We start from the raw sequence: 22474 nt of genomic DNA, 5'->3' as shown, positions 1-22474 counted from the left end.
TCCTTTTGCATCACTTCTGACGGGGGCAGGCAGAGCACACTCCAGTAGCAGGTGAGCAGCAGCTCTGTTCTGCCATCCAGCTCCAAGAGCGACAGGAACTTCCTAAGATCCGGGATGAGACAGAGGTGAGACCAGAGAGCCGAGCAGGAATGCCACTGCGGAGAGGGGACTTTATATTACAGAGAGGGATGCTGGAGGCCAAGGGATAGGCAGGGGCCAGACACGGCTGTGTCTGGTTCAAAGCCCACAATCTTCCCGGGTCCTCCATCTGCAAGAAGAGACAGGAGCCACAGGACTCTGGACTGCATGTCTGCCCAGCATACAGCATGGCCCACATGAGCAGATCCACCCAGATGACACTCCAGAGGGACAGGGAGGCTGCTCCCGTCCTCACCCAGAGGAAAGTCCGTCCCTCAGCTTGGAACTCCATCCCTTCCACAGTCGGCCCCACAGCCCAGCCCCACTCCTCCTCCCTTTCAAGCAAGTCCTCACCATCCAGGATCTGCAACATCTGGGGCACCTCCCACATCCACAGCGGGCCCACATTCGACTGACGACAGGGTGCGGGGAGGCGATGGGATGTGGGGCTTATAACAGCCTTAGGGCATTTTTTCCAAATGCCTTTTCTCTGTAGGCCTTCAGGGAGAACAACTGAACAGCCAGAGAAGCAAACGGGAAGCAGAGAAGAATGAAGGCAAAGAAGAAAATTAGAACAAACCCAAAGAATGGTAGAGCCGAAACTGAGCCCTCCCATTCTTTTCCACCTGCTGAACAAGTTGCCCAAAATGCCCTCAGATGCCACCTCCTCTGTGATGCCCTCTGTGACTCCTGCAGGCCAAGTTATCCACTGCTCTGCTAAGATCCCATTGCACCTGTTAGTACCTCTGTCACCTTTAACTATGGGTGGTGAGGTCACTTCCAGGTTTGTCTCCCTCCCTAGCACTGTGAACCCCTCAAAGTCAGGTATACATCCTGTCTCTCCACGTGTCCTTTATGTCTATCACAGCACTGGGAAAATTAAGAAACTCAAAACATACTTGCTGAGAAAAGGAGGTCCAGAAAGGCTGGGGGATTTGTCCCAGGTCAACAGAAAGAAGCTCACAACGAGGCCACACAGAGGAGACAGCCAGGCCCTCCCCATTTCCTCTCCCTCCCCGTGTTCCAGTCCCAACACTATGTGCCCAGGGCCCCCCCTCCAAGCCCGTCGGCCTGGGGCGCCTCTTCCTAGGACCCCCGTGACCCTCAACCCTCCCTCCTCCCTCCATATCTGGCATCAGGCCTGGAATGGAGTGGCCCTGGCCCACTGATGAGGGCTGTGGATGCCAAAGCACCTCCCTGTCAGGCCAGCCAGGCCCCTATTCTGTGTCTCTGCTCCCACCCCTGCCCTTCTCTGTCCCTTGCCCCTGGCTCGCTCCACCCTCGGTCCCCTCACTTGCACCAGGTCCTGCTCACTGAGGGCTCCGGCTGGCTGAGCCTAATAAGGTGGGGGCTAATGGTGTTCCCCTGGGGCAGGGTCAAGTAGCTGTGCTGCCCCAGAATCTCGACAAAGCTCAGCAGGGGCGTGCGCACCCTTTGGGTCACAGACCATCACACGCGTGACAGGAAACGGTTGCAGGATGGCTTCCTGTTCCAGGTGAGCACACAGGGGACCAGAGCAGGTCAGGGAGGTCTTCAAGGACCTCGGGCCTCCTGACTCCAAGTCCACTGTGACCCTTCAGTGGGCGCTGTGGCTGTGACAGACCACCCGTGACTGGACCGGCCCACTTCCGTCCTCTGCTCTGAAGTTCCGACCCACTCCAGCCCCGTCGTCCTCCTGGAGAACTCCAAGCACCGACTTCCCACACTCTGTGTGCCGCAGACACTGAAATTGGCAGGAGTGTTGGTGGAGGGGAATCCAAGTAAAGGAAAGGTCTCATGTTTTGGCCTTTGTGGGGAAAGCCAGGAACCAATCTGGCAAGTCCTGAGGGCCCAGCCTCCTGTGACCCTGCTGGGAACTGGGCCCTTGTTTTTCAGGCTGATGCATTGTTTTCTATTTAACACTCAAAACTAGTAGGCCCTGCTGCAGCCGTCCCAACGCACTGTCCTACACCATCCAGACCTGGGAGTTTCTGCTGCCTGCACCCCGACTGCAGGGCTTGTTAAAAATACAGCTTCCCAGGCCCCGCTCCAGCCATGAAGCTCAAGGCTTTCTCCTCCCAAGCAACCTGTGGGTTCTTGGGGCCTGAGTCAGTGTCATTTGGAGCTCCATGTCTCCCCTGAGGACACAACAGTGTTGCCCACAGAACAGGCTCAGAAGAGGGCAGGTAGGCACCACCTCTCCACTTCTCTAACTCTTCTCTGGTTTTAAAGAACCCAAACAGAACAGAAGGGCAGGGGTCTCAGCCTGAATTAGCTTGGTGAGGATGCCTTCCTACTCATTCCCTATCTGCCTCCCCTGTCCATTTACATGACATCAGGGTCTCAAGAAAGCAATTGCCCTCCCAGCACAAACACACGGCCTCTGCACTCACAGGTCTCGGATTTTTCTGTATCAGCAGAACCACTGAACTCATCACCTCCTTCTTCAAGGTCTCCATCTGGGGCACTAGAGAAAACACAGGCATGCAGCCAGAGGTCAGCCTCCTCCTCCTCGCCTCTGCTGCTTGGGGAGACATCAGAGGACTGCCGGGTGGGAGGAACGCCAGGTACAGTCCTGGCCATCAAAGGCCAGGTGGAGTCTCCACAGGCATCTCAGCCATCCCTGCGCCTCCAACCACACTGAAACCCACAAGCCTGGCTGGTACTTTCCACAGGAGGGCATTCTAGCCCCATCCCTCGCCGGTCTCCATGACTGCCCACACAAATCTGCCTCTCCAGACAAGCTGTCCTCTCCAATGTCTGTCCATCTCAACCTTTCCAACCTCGGCTGCTGCTCCTCTCCCCTGTGGCCTCCTTGTCCCGACCCATGGTCACAGGCTCCTCCTTGCTTTTGGCCCGTCCCCTCTGTAAAGTCCACCCCAGCTTCCCTGACCTCCCCCTGCTTGCCTTCCTGTCAGCATCACCACTCCCATCTAAGCAGCCCAGAGCATGTTGTCCTGCACTGTCTCACCGTGTGGACAGCCTCACCCTCCCCACCCTACAGGGAGCTCACTGAGGGCAGGGGCTGTCTTCTCTGTGTGTGTTCTCCATGCCTGGCACAGTGCTTAGCACACAGCGAAAGGTTGACATCCACGCCTGATTGGAGGCAAAGCCTGCTCTTCCAGGCAGTAATCACAGATAAACCACTCTGAAACCATTCCAGAGCAGGCCCTGTTCTCGGCACCTCACATTTACTCACTCCACCCTCACTAAAAATCCCTAAAGGGAACAATTATTTTTACCTCTGTTTTTCAAATGAAGAAATAGAGGCACAACCTAAAAGTCATTTGCCCTAGGCCACATTGCTAGTGAGAAGCACAGCCAAGATCCGAACCCACTGAGATGACTCTGCATTTAAAATCGTGCTTCTAACTACTATACTGGACTGTCTCCAGAGAAAGCAGATTTCCCTAGGAACGATCGAGTCCTAGAACCCAGGACTGTGCCCCATTGCCACTCACCTCTGCAGGACACATCCCTGAAGGCTTGCAGGGCTGCCACTGCCTTGGCAGGCTCCTCGGGTTTGATGACGCTTTGCAGGAAAATCACCAGTTGATCGCCGCCGTATAACCTGACTGTAAGAAGGGTGTGAATACAGGGCAGTCAGGGGTATGTTTAAACGGCAGGTAATACCCAGGCTTAAATCATGCTCACAGCAAACCACTGACCATGAATTGGACGAAAGAAAAAGAAAGAGAACCAGGTCCACCCAGCACTTGCCATGTGCCGAGCATGTGCCAAGTGCACCTCCTGCCCCACATACCTGCCCACAGGCAGCGCAAGGTGTCCATCGGTGCCGTCCTGCCGTGGGTGCCTTTCTGAAATGGCGATCATGCCAGGAGAAAGGGGGGTCAGCCCCAGGTGAGGCAGTGGGAACAATAGGGGTGGGGTGGGGCCGTGGCTATGCCCTTTCTGATTCCCTCAATTTCAGGCAAAGTTCTCATTAATTACTTCGAATCTTGTCTCGGAGGATGGAATTCCCACCTTCCCATAGGAACCTAGGCCCCAACTCCAGCCCAGAGAGAGACCAAAGTGGTCCTGAGTCACACGTGGGCGCACACACACACACACACACACACGGCTAGGGAACCATATGAACTTAGTATGTTGAAAGCTCTCAGAGCTGAGCTGTGGTTCAGCATGGAGTAACAATCTGAGTAGTATTTGCCACTTATCTGTAGGGAGACCAAGGCCATCAGGCCTGGGAGGATGGAAACCAGGGACCCTACATGTGAAGAAGGAAACTGAGGCATGAAGCCGTGCAGTGCATGGCAACCAGGCTGTAAGGAGAATAGAAAACTGGAACCCAGGAATCCACATTCCCAGCCGCAGAGGGAACAAGACAGAGGACATCAAATTAAATATAAAGAAGGCGTCATCCTTTTGTAAAATGTTCAATTGTCCTCTGCCTACTCCACAACACAGAAGACCTGGCACCTCCCACGGGCTGAAGGAGGGCCTCAACCTTCTGCCTTTTCCCTAGAGTTCAGGGGAAGCCACAAAGGCTTGTCACCCCAGAAAGCACACAGGATGTATCCAAGTTACCTCCTGGAAAACGTCCCTCTCTGTGCCCAGAATCCAGGCTGTTTCACATGTGTCTATTTCAGAGACGCCTGCAGTGTGTGCAGCTAAGGTCGCCATGTCAAAGACCCCTGTACCGTCTGGAGGTGGTGACCTGATCTGGGGAAGAAGAGAGAGAGAGCCAGGACAGGCTGCCTCCAGCCCGCAGCGCTCACCAGCTGGAACAGCACGCCTGTGATATTCCCCAGCTGGGGCTCCAAGTTGACACCTCCACGGCCACTGAGAGCCAGAGCCTCGGCCAGCTGGCAAATGCACTGTGTGCACAAGGACAGAGTGAGGACAGGTCGTCCCAGCCCTTTCCACAGCCTCGAGGGAAGTACTCCTTCCTCATGTCTTCGAGGTTGGTCCAAGCCCTTACGATTTCACACGGCCCTCTTGAGCCTTCGAGGCAGGACCAAGGTGTAGCTCTCCCGTCGCTCGACACGACCAGGACTGGACCGTTCCCCTCACCCAAGACGCTGCCCTGATTTTCAAAGAACCCCATGACTCCAAGAAAACCTTAAGGGAATCCAACACTGCAAGTGTTGGCTGACCTGAAAGAAACAGGAGTCAACCTAAGCGTCCATCAACAGACAAATGGGTAAAGAAATTGCGGCATGTATTAAAAAATGGAATGTGATGTAGCCGTTGAAAAGAATAAAAATTCTTTTATTTTTAATAAAATTTTAAAATGCAAATAAAAATCCTATAACATCGGCCTCACGGAGGCAGAATTCTGAGATGGCCCCCAAAATTCCAGGGTCCTGGTACACACACATCTTCTGTCAGTTACTCAGTGACTCAGTAATGGGTGTTGATGGGAAGGGATTTTGCAGTTGGCATTTATATAGGGGGATGATCCCTGTGGGCTTGACCTAACCACATGAGCCCTTCTACATCTGGGTCTAGAGGTCAGAGGAAGGGAAGGCAGCGAGACTCAAGGGCGAGAGGGATCCAATGAGGAAGCATTGCTGGCTCTGAAGCTGGAGGTGCCTCGGGGCAAGGAACATGGTTGGCCTCCCTGAGGTGAGCGTTGTCCCGGCTGACATCCAGCTGGAAAACAGGGGATTCAGTCCTACAATCACGAAGAGTACGTATTTTGGTAATTTGTGACACGTCAAGAGAAAACGGATGCAGCTCCACACTGTGCTTTCACGGACATCGTCCTGACCGAACCACCCTTGAGAGGCCGGCGCGCTGTTACCGTTTTACAGACGAGAAGGAGGAGGCTCGGGAAAGGCAAGGGATCGGCTCAAGGTCTCACCCCTGGTAAATGCCACTTGAACGCCAGTGGTCTGCGCAGGCAGCCTGGCCACACTGCCTCCCATGCATTCTCCTTTCAGGGCTGCTGTGAGGACAGAGGTGTAAGAGCACCTAGCGAAGACCTGCACACAGGAAAAACAGCTCATCACTGAGTTAAGGCGGTGAGTGTCCTTAGCGAGTGCCCTGGGTCTCAGGGTCACCCTGTAGGAAATGGCCAAGTCGTTCCAGGATTCGTGACAGCTCCATGATTTGTCTCCCCATCGTCTTTTGCAGTTACTGCTGAGAAACGTAGCTTGCTTGTCCGTCCAACACACGGGGCATGTCCTATGGAGATGCCCAGAAACTTCTCCCCACGCACAGTGGTCTTTGACAAAGGGGGCAGGGTCACTCAGGACACGTGCGTTCTGACCAGCCTAGGCCTTGAGCCAGTGTGTCAAGGTCACACAGAGGTCTCCTGGGTCACACTGCTCCCTTTCTCTGCGCCTCTTCTTCCCTCAGAGCCCTTTCTCACATCCCTATTCCCCGCAGAAATCTGCACTCCCCATCACCCCAGCTAAACCTTCTTCTTAGTCATTCTTTCTTACTAAGGCATAAACTGCAGCGGCATAAAGCAGGAGCTCTGCATCTGGGGATTAGGGATGAGTTTCACAGGGCCTGAGACTCTCTGGGATTGTGTGCAAAATCTTGTGCAAATGTGCCTTCACCAGCTTCTCAAAGCTGGCCCCGAGTCTCCAAACGGGTTGAGAATCACCAGATAAACAATTTTCCCAAAGTTCACGCAACCTGGCTCTTCAGTGCTCCTGTGTGTTTTATAAAACATGACTGCACCCCAGTCCCCGGGCAGCAATCATTGCAGGCTCTGCAGGAACACATAACAGCAAGCATCCATGAAATGGGAGGATGCTCCAGCCACGGGGGCATTTCCAGGGCACAGGGAGGGCTTTTCTCTGCCCCTTGATTTCACTCCACAGGAGTCAGCACCTTCTCATCTACCCAAAAGGTGGCCCTACCAGCTGGCCCTGCAGTGAAAAGGTTCTCCAGGCTCATGCTGTTCCCTCTACTTTGTTTTTGTTTGTGAGCTGAGACTGCACCACTGCCCTCCAGACTGGGAGACAGAGTGAGACTCTGTCTCAAAAGAAAAAAAAGAACGAAAGAAAAATTGGATATATTTATGGTGCACAAGGTAGTATTTTTCAAATATGAACACACTGAGTTATGTAACGTGCGTGGCCTCACACAGTTACCATTTTTTGTGGTGAGAACACTTCAAACCTACTCTCTTCACCATTTTCCTGTCTGCACTGTGGTGTTGTTAACTCTATCACCATGGTATACAGCGGATCTCTGGAACTTCTTCCTCCCGCCTAACTCCGACAAGCATCTCCCCAGTCAGCACCCCCAGCCCTTGATAACCACCATTCTACTCTCTGTTCCTTTGAGTTCAACTTTTTCAGATTCCACATGTAAGTGACACTGTGTGGTTTTGCTTCTCTGTGTGGTTTCTGGCTTATTTGCTTAATGTTATGAATGCCCTTCATATTCATTCATGTCACGAAGGTTCTTTTTTTTTTTTTTTTTTTTTGAGACAGAGTTTCGCACTTGTTGCCCAGGCTGGAGTGCAGTGGCGCAATCTCAGCTCACCGCAACCTCCGCCTCCCCAGGTTCAAGCGATTCTCCTGCCTCAGCCTCCTGAGTAGCTGGGATTACAGGCATGCACCACCACACCTGGCTAATTTTTGTATTTTTCTCCTACCTCAACCCAGCCCGAGTTAGAATGTTCCCAGTATAATTTGCCAAAAATGTAATGCAAAAAAAAAAAAAAAAAAAAAAAAAAACACCCTTTAAAGACCTTTACATTTTTTCTTGTTAACTTTGGTGTTACATATTTCTTAAAACATTTATTTATGGCTGGGCGAGGTGGCTCACACCTGTAATCCCAGCACTTTGGGAGGCCAAGGCAGGCGGATCACGAAGTCAAGAGATCGAGGCCATCCTGGCCAACATGGTGAAACCCCATCTCTACTAAAAATACAAAAATTTGCTGGGCTTGGTGGTGCTAACCTGTAGTCCCAGTTACTCAGGAGGCTGAGGCAGGAGAATCGCTTGAATCCGGGAGGCGGAGGTTGCAGTGAGCCGAGATCGCGCCACTGCGCTCCAGCCTGGTGACAAAGCGAGACTCTGTTTCAAAAAAAAAAAAAATTGATTGTATTTCTGTACAACTGTAGTTCTAGCAATGAACAATCCAAAAACGAAAATTAGAAAATTATTTCACTCAAAATAACATCTCAAAGAATAGAATATTACGAATAAATTTCACAAAAGCAAGACTTGTACACTAACAACTTTAAAACATTGTTGAAAGAAATTAAAGAAATTAAAGATGACTTTAAATAAATCAAAGCTATTCCATGTTTATGGATGAGAAGACTAGAGATTATTGTCAATATTCCTAATTGGTCTACAGGTTTAACCCAATTCCTATCAAAATCTCAGCTGCCTTTTCTGCAGAAATTGATGAGCTGATCCTAAAATTCATATGGACACGCAAAGGACCCAGAATAAGCAAAACAATCCTGAAAAAGAAGAACAAGGCTGGAGGACCTATCTTCCTAATTTCAAAACTTACTACGAAGTAATCAAGTGAGTATGGTATCAGCATAAGGACAGATGTATAGGTCACCGGAGAATAACTGAAAGCTTGGGCTGAGTGCTCATGCCAATAATTGCAGAACTTTGGGAGGCTGAGTTTGGGGGATCCCTTGAGGCCAGGAGTTTGAGACCAGCCTGGGCAACATAGAGAGTGAGAACTGTCTCTATTAAAAAAAAAAAAAAAATTGAATGGAAGTGTGTGCTGGAGAGAGAGCACTGTGATCCAGGGTTTGGTCTTTGGAGGCAGACTGCCTGAGTGACCATTTCAGGCAGTCTGAATTAAATTAATTTAAAAATTAAATTAATTTAATTTTTAAAAAATTAGCCAAGCATGGTTGTGCGTGCCTGCAATCCACCTACTCAGGAAGCTGAGGTGGGAGGATCTCTTGAGCCTAGGAGTTTGAGGCTACAGTGAGCTATGATTGGCTGCTACACTCCAACCTGGGCAATGGAAAGAGAACATGTCTAAAAAAAAGTAAAAAGAAATAAAGGCCAGGTGTGGCGTCTTTCACCTGTAATCCCAACATTTCAAAGGGCCATGAAGAGAGGAGCCTTTGAAGCCAGGAGTTCAAGACCAGCCTGGGCAATGCAGCAAGACTCTGTCTCTACTAAAATAAAGTAAAATAAAATAAAATAAAATAAAATAAAATAAAATAAAATAAAATAAAATATTAGCCAGGAATGGTGACGCACACTTATAGTCTCAGCTACTTAGGCAACTGAGGCAGGAGGATGACTTGAGCTCAGGAGCTTGAGGCTGCAGTGAGATATAATCATACCACTGGCACTCCAGACTGCACAACAGAATGAGACTCTGTCCCCCCAAAAAATGGTTAATTAATTAATTGAAAAGTAACTGAAATCCCAGAAAGAAATCATTACATTTAAAGTCAATTATTTGACAAATGGGTCAAGAAACTTCATTTGGAAAGAAATAGTCTTTTCTTGTTTTTGTTTTTGTAGAGACAGGTGTCTCACCATGTTGCCCAGGCTGGACTTAAACTCCTGGACTCAAGCAGTACTCCTGCCTTGGCCTCCCAAAGTGCTGGGATTACAGGCGTGAGCCACTGTGTCCAGCCAGGAATAATCTTTTCAACAAATGGTGGTGGGGAAATAGGATATCGATGTGCAAATTATGTCTAACACCACACACAGAATTAACTGAAAATGGATCACAGATCTAAATGTAAAAACTAAAACTATAAAACTCTTAGACAAAAACATAGGAGTAAATCCATGTGTTCTTGTGTAAGGCATTGATGTTTTTAGATACAATACCAAAATCATAGTTCAAGACAAGACTGGGCAACCTAATGAGACCTGGGAAAGGAGGAAAATATATATAAATATATATTTATTTATAAATATATATTTATTTATATACATAAATATATATAATTTTTATATATATATATATTTTTTTTTGAGATGGAGTCTCGCTCTGTCACCCAGGCTGGAGTGCAGTGGCACGATCTTGGCTCATTGCAACCTCCACCTCCTGGGTTCAAGTGATTCTCCTGCCTCAGCCTCCTGAGTAGCTGGGATTACAGGCATGCACCACCACACCTGGCTAATTTTTGTATTTGTAGTAGAGACAGGGTTTCACTGCTGAGACCAGCTGGGTCGTAGAGACCCTAACCCAGCGGCACTAGAGGAATTAAAGACACACACACAGAAATATAGAGTGTGGAGTGGGAAATCAGAGGTCTCACAGCCTTCAGAGCTGATACCCTCGAACAGAGATTTACCCAGATATTTATTGACAGCAAGCCAGTAACAAGCATTGTTTCTGTAGATTGTAGATTAACTAAAAGTATTCCTTACGGGAAATAAGGGGATGGGCTGAAATAAAGGGATAGGTCTGGCTAGTTATCTGCAGCAGGAGCCCGTCCTTAAGGCACAGATCACTCATGCTATTGTTTGTGGTTTAAGAATGCCTTTAAGGCCGGGCGCGGTGGCTCAAGCCTGTAATCCCAGCACTTTGGGAGGCCGAGACGGGCGGATCACGAGGTCAGGAGATCGAGACCATCCTGGCGAACACGGTGAAACCCCGTCTCTACTAAAAAAAAATACAAAAAACTAGCCGGGCGAGGTGGCGTGCGCCTGTAGTCCCAGCTACTTGGGAGGCTGAGGCAGGAGAATGGCGTGAACCCGGGAGGCAGAGCTTGCAGTGAGCTGAGATCCGGCCACTGCACTCCAGCCTGGGCGACAGAGCGAGACTCCGTCTCAAAAAAAAAAAAAAAAAAAAAAAAGAATGCCTTTAAGCGGTTTTCCGCCCTGGGTGGGCCAGGTGTTCCTTGCCCTCATTCCAGTAAACCCACAACCTTCCAGCGTGGGTGTCATGGTCATCATGAACATGTCACAGTGCTGCAGAGATTTTATTTATGGCCAGTTTATGGCCAGATTTGGGGGCCTGTTCCCAACATGCCCCCCTTTCTTTGTTTTGCAAAGCAATAAAAGTAAAGGCAGCTTTGTCACAGTGAGCTACTGCTTGCAGGAGTCAGGATCCTCATCCGCAGACAAAGACAAACAACACAGATGAAGAGCACAATCATCATTGAAATCACAGAGCTTCTAAGGATTTTTATCCATTTTAATGGGTTACTAGCTGCTATTCTGTCTGCAGCTCCTTCAAGCACTCCAGTTCCTGGCATTAAGGTTGGGTGTGCCTGGGATGCTTTAAATATTTGTCCTTTTAATTTTGCAATATCCAAAGACAAATTTGTAGAGTATCCTTCTAGATGCTTTTTTATTCTTTCCCGAATTTTGATCTTATTAAGAGCTCTTAATAGTTTCCACAAATCCTTATGTGTAGTTCCTAGAGTGGGCCGTATCATTTGAGGTTGAGGTGCCACTATACCACCATGTTTCCAGATAATAGGAACTCTTGCCATATTTCTTATCATTTCTACCATCTGACCATTTTATTCTGACCAGCTGAGCATAGTGTGGCAGGCTGAAAGGTGCAATTCAAGCTAAATGTCCCCTTAGAGGACCAATCGACAATGATTCCATAGGCATCGTTGCACAGCACCTCTGTCTGTTCTGCAACGCAATCGTCCTAAACAAGTATGTTCATTTTTTCTGGCCAGGTCCAATTCTGTTTACAAATAGGTTTTTGAGGGCTGTTTACTTCAATTACAGGAGCAGATTTATTATGGTAAATACTGAGACCAGAAAGCATGTGTAACTTCGTCATAGAGTGATTACATCCAGGCACTATTGCCAGCCAAGTTTGATAAATATGCCCCATAAGTATAATTGTTCTCTGTGTCAGCCCTTGTTGAAGGAACACTCAGGGCCATGGTGATCACCGCTTTCATAGCTACCATTCAATTATTCATTGTGACTGGTTGTCCCGCTTTCCTCAGGTTTTCTCCCGCTATCTGTGACGGCTTCTGGATCCGTCCCCAGGTGGGTGGCTGTGTTTGACGGGTGTTGCTTGTGACAGCTGGGGTCTTCCTCAGCATCAGTCTTGACATGGCTACAACTGGGGGGTCCTCAGGATCCTCCTGGAGTCTCTTCCTTGGCATCTGACTCATGATAAGGTTTCATGTGTCTTGATGATATCCAAATTGGCTGTTGATTTTGGCCTGGAGAAACACAAGCATAACCTCTCCCCCAAGTTATTGTTTTACCTATTTCCCAACTTTTTGTTATCAGATCTCTCCACCAAACCGGTTGTTCTGCTTCTGTCTGCACCTGGTTTCTGTCGATGCTGTTCAGCTGCTGATAACATCTGGCCTTTGGGCAGGCTCAAAAAATTTAGTTAATAATGCTAGATTCAACTGTATATGTGGTGTCCCGTCATCCCTGTTTCTCCCCCTTTTTTGTTTTTGTCATCAGTTGTTCAACTGTATGAAATCGTAACTGAGCATTTTTAATTAACTATGTGAAATGAACCATGTATGAAGAATCAGAAATCACATTAATAGGCATATTAAAAGCAGGTATAAGTTCTGTAGGCTTAACAATGGCCACCATCAAAAATCATATCCTAAACCTTGGCGGGAACTTTGTCTTTCCACTCGAAGAGATTCCTCCAAACCTTGCAAATTTTCTCCTAGTCCAATACCAGGGACATACCCCATTTTGTGCATCATATGTTGACTTTGAGGGCTGTATAATTGCTCAGGAATTAGAACTTGTGCTCCCCACTGTTGTAATAAATCTCTTCCCCATAAATTCATAGGTACAGAAGTTGCAATAGGCTGAATAGTCTCAGGTTGTCCATCGGGCCCTTCACAATACAAAACATAACTACTTTGATATACTTCAGGGGCTTCACCAACTCCAACTGTGTTAAATGGAGCAGGTTGAATTGGCCACATACGGCCAGTGCTATAGAGAAATGATTGAAATATCCACTCCTGTATCTACCAAACCTTTGAATTTCTTTCCTTGAACAGTTATTTCACAGGTAGGACATTTATCAGTAATTTGATTCACCCAATAAGCTGCTTTGCCTTGTTTATTTGTGCTTCCAAATCCTCCTGTTCATTTAATTTCGCTTTTCCCCATTTCCACATACGGCAAAATCAGGAGCTGTGCTACGTGCTCTCCTGGCTCTGCTTTCCAGGGAACAGAAGTAGATATAACAATATGAATTTCCCCATTGTAATCTGAATCAATGACTCCTGTATGTATTTGTACTCCTTTTAAACTTAAACTAGCCCTTCCCAGAAGTAATCCTATCGTCCCCAGTGGCAAGGGTCCATAGACTGCTGTTGGGACCTTTTGTGGGGGTTCCCCAGGCAGAAAGCTAACAGCTTTTGTGCAGCATAAATCTACTGCGGCACTACCGGCTGTGGCAGTGGACAGACATTGCACAGGGTTGAGGGAATGGCCTGAGCTGGAAATGCCCCAGTTTGGAATGGGGCCCAGGACGGGCCCCTCATGGCGTTTCCCAAAATCAGGTTCCCATCTTTATCAAACTTAGAGTGACACTGATTAGCCCAGTGTTTTCCTTTTTTACATTTTGGACATATTTCAGGCTTAGCAGTTTTCTTTTTTCCTCTGTCTAGCGGCCTGACTCACTGATTTTTTTCTACATTCTTTTTTAGTATGACCATGCTTCCCACAGTTAAAACAAGCTCCAGGAAATGCAGTATTTCCTTTATCCACTTTCGGTCCTGACATAGCTTGTACCAACAAAGTAGCTTTATGCAGATTGCCTCCAATACTGTCACAGGCCTTGATATAATCAACTAAATGTACTTTCCCTCGAATAGGTCACAGAGCAGCCTGGCAATTGGGATTAGCATTGTCAAAAGCTAATAACTGCAACACTATATCCTGAGTAGCCGAATCTTCAATCACCTTTTTAAGAGACTCCTGTAACCAAGCTATAAAATCTGCACATGGTTCTTTTGGTCCTTGTTTGACAGCACTAAAGGAAGGGTATTGTTCTCCTCCTGAACTGATTTTTTTTCCCAAGCTCTAACGCACACAGGAGAAATGAGTTTGACCACTATATTCTATGGCATCGACCTGCATGACCACTTACTTGTGCATCTAAACCAGCCCAGCCACCGACCCCTAAAAGTTGGTCTGCAGTTATATTAATTTGAGGTTGGGCCTGGGCGTTGTGAGCAGCCTGAATGGAAGCTTCATCTGCCCACCAAGTTTTAAATTGTAAGAACTGAGTAGGAGTTAGACAAGCTCGAGTAAGAGCGTCCCACTCAGAAGGAATCATCCGACTGGAAACAGTAACAATCTTTAACAGTCCCATTACAAAAGGAGAACCTGGTCCATACTGATTAATAGCTTGTTTAAATTCCTTGAGTAATTTAAAAGGAAAAGGCTCAAATGTAGCTATAATATTTCCCTATTGATCTGGGGGTTGTATTCTAACAGGGAACTGCCGAGCCTCTAAATCACCCTCTCTTCTAGCTTGCTGAATTCCTGCCTGAATAGAACTGAGAGCGGTAGCTTGAGGTGCTGCTCGAACAGTCACTGGGGCAACTACTTTTTTCCCAGGGTCCTCTGGAAAAGAAAGATCTGGAGGGTCAAGCCAATCTTTTTCTTCAAAATAAGGAGGGGGTGCAGAAGGGTAGGGATGAACCTCTTCCTCCTTTGCCGCTTTAGCTATAGCTGGCAAAAAAAAACCTGCTCTGTAACCTCTTCTGTTACTTCATTATAGTCTCCTTCCTCCTTATCACTAGTGTGAAAAGGTTCCAAGGTGGAATGAACCAAAGCCCACACTTGTCCCATTGTTACCCTGATGCTTCCGAGCTCCCCTTCTCACCCACCACAGGGATTGCTTAAGATTACTCGGGTGTCCTCCAGCTTAGTGCCACATTCTCCAACCATTGCTCCAGCAACCCTCCGACCCGGGTTTGAGCCCCACGTATGGGCACCACTTGCCGAGACCAGCTCAGTCATGGAGACCCTAACCCGGTGGCACTAGAGGAATTAAAGAAACACACACAGAAATACAGGGTGTGGAGTGGGAAATCAGGGGTCTCACAGCCTTCAGAGCTGAGAGCCATGAACACATATTTACCCACATAATTACTGATGGCAAGCCAGTGATAAGCATTGTTTCTATAGATTATAGATTAACCAAAAGTCTTCCTTATGGGAAATAAAGGGATGGGCCAAAATAAAGGGATGGGTCTGGCTAGTTATCTGTAGCAGGAGCACGTCCTTAAGGCACAGATCACTCATGCTATTGTTTGTGGCTTAAGAATGCAGATGGGCCAGGTGTTCCTTGCCCTCATTCCGGTAAACCCACAATCTTCCAGCGTGGGCGTCATGGCCATCACGAACATGTCACAGTGCTGCAGAGATTTTGTTTATGGCCAGTTTTGGAGCCAGTTTATGGTCAGATTTTGGGGCCTGCTCCCAACATTTCACCATGTTGGTCAGGCTGGTCTCCAACTCCTAGCTCCATGATCCGCCCACCTCGGCCTCCCAAAGTGCTGGTGTGAGCCATCACGCCTGGCCTAAGAATATATATTAATGTCCAATAAGCACATTAAAAAGTGCTCAACATCAGGCCGGGCGCGGTGGCTCAAGCCTGTAATCCCAGCACTTTGGGAGGCCGAGACGGGCGGATCACGAGGTCAGGAGATCGAGACCATCCTGGCTAATATGGTGAAACCCCGTCTCTACTAAAAATACAAAAAACTAGTCGGGCGAGGTGGTGGCGCCTGTAGTCCCAGCTACTCGGGAGGCTGAGGCAGGAGAATGGCGTAAACCCGGGAGGCGGAGCTTGCAGTGAGCTGAGATCCGGCCACTGCACTCCAGCCTGGGCGACAAAGCGAGACTCCGTCTCAAAAAAAAAAAAAAAAAAAAGTGCTCAACATCATTAGTCACTAGGAAAAAGTAAATTGATCCACAATGAGATGTCACTTCACACCCACTAGAATGACTATAACCAATCAGCAGATAACAGCAAGTGCTGGAGAGGATGTGGAGAAATCAAAATCCTCATATACTGCTAGTGAAAATATAAAATGGTGCAGGCCAGGTGCAATGGCTCACGCCTGTAATCCCAGCACTTTGGGAGGCTGAGGTGCGTGCATCAGGAGTTCGAGACCAGCCTGGGTCAGGAGTTCAAGACCAGCCTGACCGACATGGTGAAACCCCATCTCTACTAAAAATACAAAATTACTTTTTCACAAGATGGCACAGAAAGCGAAGAAGGAAGCTCCTGCCCCTCCTAAAACCAAAGTCAAAGCCAAGGCTTTGAAGGACAAGAAGGCAGTGTTGAAAGGTGTCCACAGCCACAAAAAACAGAAGATCTACATGTCACCAACATCCCAGTGGCCCAAGACACTGCAACTCTGGAGGCAGCCCAAATATCCTCGGAAGAGTGCCCCCAGGAGAAATGAGCTTGACCACTATGCTGTCATTAAGTTTCTGCTGACCGGCCGGGCGCGGTGGCTCAAGCCTGTAATCCCAGCACTTTGGGAGGCTGAGACAGGCGGATCACAAGGTCAGGAGATCGAGACCATCCTGGCGAACACGGTGAAACCCCGTCTCTACTAAAAAATACAAAAAACTAGCCGGGCGAGGTGGCGGACGCCTGTAGTCCCAGCTACTTGGGAGGCTGAGGCAGGAGAATGGCGGGAACCCGGGAGGCGGAGCTTGCCGTGAGCTGGGATCCGGCCACTGTACTCCAGCCTGGGTGACAGAGCGAGACTCCGTCTCAAAAAAAAAAAAAAAAAGTTTCTGCTGACCACTGAGTCGGCCATGAAGAAGACAGAAGACAACAACTGCTTGTGTCCGTTAAGGACGTTAAAGCCAACAAGAACCAGATCCAACAGGCGGAGAAGAAGCTCTGTGACATGGATGTGGCCAAATTCAACACCCCGATTTGGCCTGATGGAGAGAGGAAGGTGTATGTTCGGTCGGCTCCTGATTACGATGCTTTGAATGTTGCCAACAAAATTGGGATCATCTAAACTGAGTCCAGCTGGCTAATTCTAAATATATGTATATCTTTTCACCATTAAAAACAATACAAAATTAGCTGACTGTAATCCCAGCCACTTGGGAGCCTGAGGCAGGAGAATCACTTGAATCTGGGTGGCAGAGGTTGCAATGAGCTGAGATTGCACCATTGCACTCCAGCCTGGTTAACAAGAGTGAAACTCCATCTCTAAATAAATAAATAAATAACATGGTGCAGCCACTTTTTTGGAAGATAGTATGACAGTTTCTCAAAATGTTAAAAATAGAATTGCCTTAAACCCAGCAACTTCACTTCTAGGTATGTACCCAGGGAAAATGAAAATGTACATCCACACAGAGGCTTGTATGTGAATGGTCATGGCAGCACCATTCACAAGAACCAAAAGGTCAAGACAACCCAAATGGCCATCAACTGGCAAAGGGATTAAAACATGGAATATACAATGGAATACTGTTCAGCAATCAAAAGGAAGTTCTGATACATGCTACTACATTGATCAGCCTCAACAATGCAATGGCTCGTGAAAGAAGCTAGATGCAAAAGAACTCACATTGCCTGATTCAGTTTATATGAAATATCCAGAAGAGCCTAATATAGAGACAGAAAGTAGATAACTTGTTGCCTAGGGCTGGGGATGAGAATGAAAAGTAACTCTGACAGGCACGAGTTTCTGGGATGACAGAATGTTCCAAAAGTAGATGTTGGTGATGGTTGCACAATTCTGTAAATATACCAAATACACTAAAAATAATTGAAGGCCGGGCGCAGTGGCTCAAGCCTGTAATCCCAGCACTTTGGGAGGCCGAGGCGGGCGGATCACAAGGTCAGGAGATCGAGACCACAGTGAAACCCCGTCTCTACTAAAAAAAAATACAAAAAATTAGCCGGGCGCGGTGGCGGGCGCCTGTAGTCCCAGCTACTCAGGAGGCTGAGGCAGGAGAATGGCGGGAACCCGGGAGGCGGAGCTTGCAGTGAGCCGAGATCGCGCCACTGCACTCCAGCCTGGGCAACAGCGTGAGACTCCGTCTCAAAAAAAAATAATAATAATAATAATAATTGAAATGGACCAGGCATGGTGGTTCACATCTGCAATCTCAGCACTTTGGGAGGCTGAGGCAGGAGGGTCACTTGAGCCCAGTATTTTGAGACCAGCCTTGGCAACATAGGCAGACTCCATCTTTCCAAATAATTAAGAAATGTGTTGGGCATGGTGACACACACCTGTAGTCCCAGCTTTTCCGAAGGCTGAGGCAGGAGGATCATCTGAGCCCAGGAGGTCTCAGGTCTTAGTGTGGCCATGGAGGACAGCCTTCCGTGATCCTCCCCCTTTCTGAGATCCTTCTCCTGCCCCCAGTGCCCTGTGTTCAAGCCTGAGTGCACCCTGTAGTGTCACGCTGAGCCCCGACTCCCCTGCCTGGTGTGTGCGGCCTGGTCTAGGAACCAGGAAAACCTACCTGCTTCCCAGACTCAGCCCAAGCACCTCTACCTGCTGGCTGTGTGGGGTTTTGTTTGTTTATTTTGAGACAGAGTCTAGCTCTGTCACCCAGGCTGGAATGCAGAGGTGTGATCTCAGCTCACCGGCAACCTCCGCCTCCAGGGTCCAAGTGATTCTCGTGCCTCAGCCTCCAGAGTAGCCTGTAGGCACCAGCCACCACATCCTGCTCATCTTTGTATTTTTGGTAGCGACAGGGTTTCACCATGTTGGCCAAACTGATCTCGATCTCCTTACCTCAAGCAATCCACCGGCCTCGGCCTCCCAAAGTGCTGGGATTACAGGCCTGAGCCACCGCACCTGGCCCCAGCTGGGGGTTTTCTGATACTCCTCCTCTCCCTACCTCCTGGGGACCCCACAGCCCCTGAAGAGCCTTCTGCCCCAGTGCCTCACCCCACTGTTTGGACCTGTATGTTTCCATGGCTGCCTCACCCTCTTAGACCACAGCCTCCTGCAGAGCAGGGCCCCGTATCTCAGTTGGCTTTGCACTCCCAGTGCCTGGCACACAGCCTGGCTCCTGTGACCACTCAACAACCCTTGAAAATTCACTGGAATCCTGGACAGCGCCAAGGCAGAGCGGGGAATGGGGGCGTGATCTGCTGCCCTCTCCTGGCAATGTGAAGCATTGTCCTAAGCACAGTCACCTCTCTCCGCTTTGCAAAAACAACTGCAGGATCGGGAAGCCGGAAAAGGAGCTGATGGAGGATGGGGGATGTGGATGCTGTCTAAGGAGACAAACTGGAATGAGGGGTTGCTGAGACTCTGCCGTCTCCCACACTTTTCCCACGTTCGTGGACGCAGGGGCTAGGTCAGTGCTTTCAAAGGAGGATGCATCCTCAGAGAGGCTCTGGCTCCCCCCACCACACCCTAAACTCTTGGATGAGATCTCGCTTGTCAATATGTGCTGTTGCCGTGTTGTAACTATCACTGCATCTTTAATTCCCTTCAGTGAGCGATCATGGAGTTTTTTCCACCGTTGTTGTAAAGTGTGTTTTGCTCTTGTGTGTAAAAAGACTGTGAATTTAACCACTGGCTTCTCCTGATACTAACTCGGCTTTCTACTGCTGAGAGGATGTCTCTGACATTCCGGGTTTCTCAGCTTTCTATCAAAATCCAAATACAGTCATTCCGCAGTATCCGTGGGGGATTGGCTCCAGGACCCTCTCCTGAAGATACCAACATCACAGGTGCTCAAGTCCCTAATACAGAATGGCATAGCGTTTGCAGACAACCTATGCACACCCTGCAAGCTCGCTCTTTCTCTTTTCTTTTTTTCTTTTTCTTTCTTTCTTTCTTTCTTTCTTTCTCTTTCTTTTTTTGAAGGAATATAAAACTATTTATTGACCACTGTTCACCAGTATTTACAATAAATTAAACAATATATAGTACAATAACATTCTGCTTGCTACAGAGTTGTTTTCCTGGCTTTTGCTGAACCAATAAAGAAATACTGAGTCTACACGTAAGGAACGAGTTGGGGTGTGGTAGCGCTCCTCACACGGGGACACCAGCTGCAGGAGGTCTGTCCTTTGCAGACCCCTGACCCAGGGACAGATGAATGAGGTACACTGACACACAGATATTCTGCTCTGCCAGTCCAGCTGAGTGTCCCCGAGTTGCTTACTGACTCCAGCAGAGTCCCGTAAACAGTTGCCCTGACCAGCTAGGGAGACGCGCATTTACTGGTAAAGATTAATTGACAAAAGACTTGAGTCAACACCACTAGAGGGTAATTGACATTGTGGACTTCCTGAGTAGAAAGCACTTAAGCTCCCACCTTACATCAAAGGTTAGTCTTAAGACCACAAGAGTAAACAAGCTAGCTAGCTAACTTCCCCACATTCTTTTGTTACTACTTTAATTTATTTAACTAAAGGTACAGGGAACAGGCTGCCTTTAGCCAGATCTATTACCAAAGTTATGCAAATTTCTCGGCCTTCCAGGAAGATTTGCATCTATCTCTATAACGATCTCTAATATTTTTCCCACCAGCCTGATTGAATCCCTACATTGGGGTAAAGAAGAAACATGCAGGTCAATAGTTTTCATTCCAAAAGGTTGTTCACACATTTATGGCAGCGGGTCCTAGATTGCCAACATCTCTAACCATCTGATTAGGTTTTTATGAGCCAAGTCTTATATATTCCATGAATCATGACCTTTTAGTCAATATAGCAACAGAGATTTCAACTTTTTTTTAAGGAATGGCCCTCTGGAGAAATTGTCAAATGTTTGTTTAACTCAGTTTTGTTTAGCTAATTAAAACACACTGGATTTGTATCGTTTCCTCATCTGGATGGGGAAACCTCCAGTGATGGCAGTGAAAAAAAAAATCCTTTTAGGAATTTTGCAAACAAACCATTTCATTTGTAGATATAGATGCTTTAAAATTAGCCAATTTAAATTGTCCTATTAAGTAGAATTACTTATTTCACTTGAAAAGTATGGCTTCAGGAAAATTTTCACTTTAACTTGAAGTGATTATCTCGTAGCTTGCTTAGAATAATAGCATCTCAGAAACATGAGTTAACCTGTGGCTTTTGTTTCGGTGAATTGTTTTTTCAAAAACCATTTACATGTGCATTTTATGTGTACACACACACACCAAAAAATAAAAATAAAAATAAAAATCTAGAATTTTCCTTAGGCTTATAAGAAAACAAGGTCGGCCAGGTGCAGTGGCTCATGCCTATAATCCCAGCACTTTGGGAGGCCAAGGAGGGCGGATCACCTGAAGTCAGGAGTTCAAGACCAGCCTGACCAACATGGAGAAACCTCCCCTCTACTAAAAATACAAAATTAGCCAGGCATGGTGGCGCATGCCTGTAATCCCAGCTACTTGGGAGGTTGAGGCAGGAGAATTGCTTGAACCCAGGAGGCAGAGGTTGCAGTGAGCCGAGATCGCGCCATTGTACTTCAGCCTGGGCAACAAAAGCAAAACTTCGTCTCAAAAAATATAAATTAAAAAACCATAAGTTCTGATTGAGTAATGACTGAAAATTTTCCCCAACATATAGAAAAGCTGTTCTCTAATGCAGAAGAAATAATATACCATGGTATCAAATGTTCTTTTCTAAAAAAGGAAGCAACTACGGAAATCTTTTATTTATTCAAAGTAACCAGTATTATTGATGGAAAAAAAAAAAAAAAACCAACAACTCTTCCAACACTACTTTCAAAACAACATATCAAACTTGATTTTCATTAGAATGTAGTTATTTTGTCACATCAGTAAATCAAAAAGCAAGACCCACATGTTTCGTATTACATATGTGAACAATGATTGAGCTTCATCTTCTGGACGAAAAATGCCAAGTTAGTCTCTCTTCATAAAAAGCAATTACTGGCCGGGCACAGTGGCTCGTGCTCAAAAAAAAAATAAATAAATAAATAAAAAATAAAATAAAATAAAATAAATAAAAATAAATAAAAATAAAATAAATAAAAATAAAATAAAATAAAATAAATAAAAATAAATAAATAAAATAAAAAATAAAAAATAAAATAAAAAATAAATAAATAAAATAAATAAAAAATAAATAAATAAAAAATAAAAAATTAAAAAAAAAACCTTTTTCAAGTGAAAAGACATGCCACAGACTAGAAGATAATTATTTTTTATATATATGTGTGTGTGTGTGTGTTAAAGCAAATCTTATCTATATCAAGAAATCTCACAGATTAATAACCAGACAACAAAATTCTTTTTTTTTTTTTTTTTTTTTTGAGATGGAGTCTCACTTTGTCACCCAGGCTGGAGTGCAGTGGTGTGATCTCGGCTCACTGCAACCTCCACCTCCCAGGTCCAAGCAATTCTCCAGCCTCAGCCTCCCAAGTAGCTAGGATTACAGGAGCCCACCACCACGCCCAGCTAATTTTGTGTATTTTTAGTAGAGACAGGGTTTCACCGTGTTAGCCAGGATGGTCTCGAACTCCTGACCTCAGGTGATCCACCCGCCTCGGCCTCCCAA

The 22474-nt window shown here is 47.1% G+C and overlaps 1 pseudogene; it reads left to right on the top strand.

The window, feature by feature from the left end:
* The first annotated feature begins 16218 nt into the window (after positions 1-16218).
* LOC139356922 (large ribosomal subunit protein uL23-like) lies at positions 16219-17000 on the top strand (annotated as a pseudogene).
* The last annotated feature ends 5474 nt before the right edge of the window (positions 17001-22474 follow it).

Source organism: Macaca nemestrina, chromosome 10, assembly GCF_043159975.1.
Source record: "Macaca nemestrina isolate mMacNem1 chromosome 10, mMacNem.hap1, whole genome shotgun sequence".
Lineage (NCBI taxonomy): Eukaryota > Metazoa > Chordata > Mammalia > Primates > Cercopithecidae > Macaca > Macaca nemestrina.
Note: the sequence above shows the minus strand (reverse complement) of the source record. Positions and strands in the feature narration are given on the sequence as shown.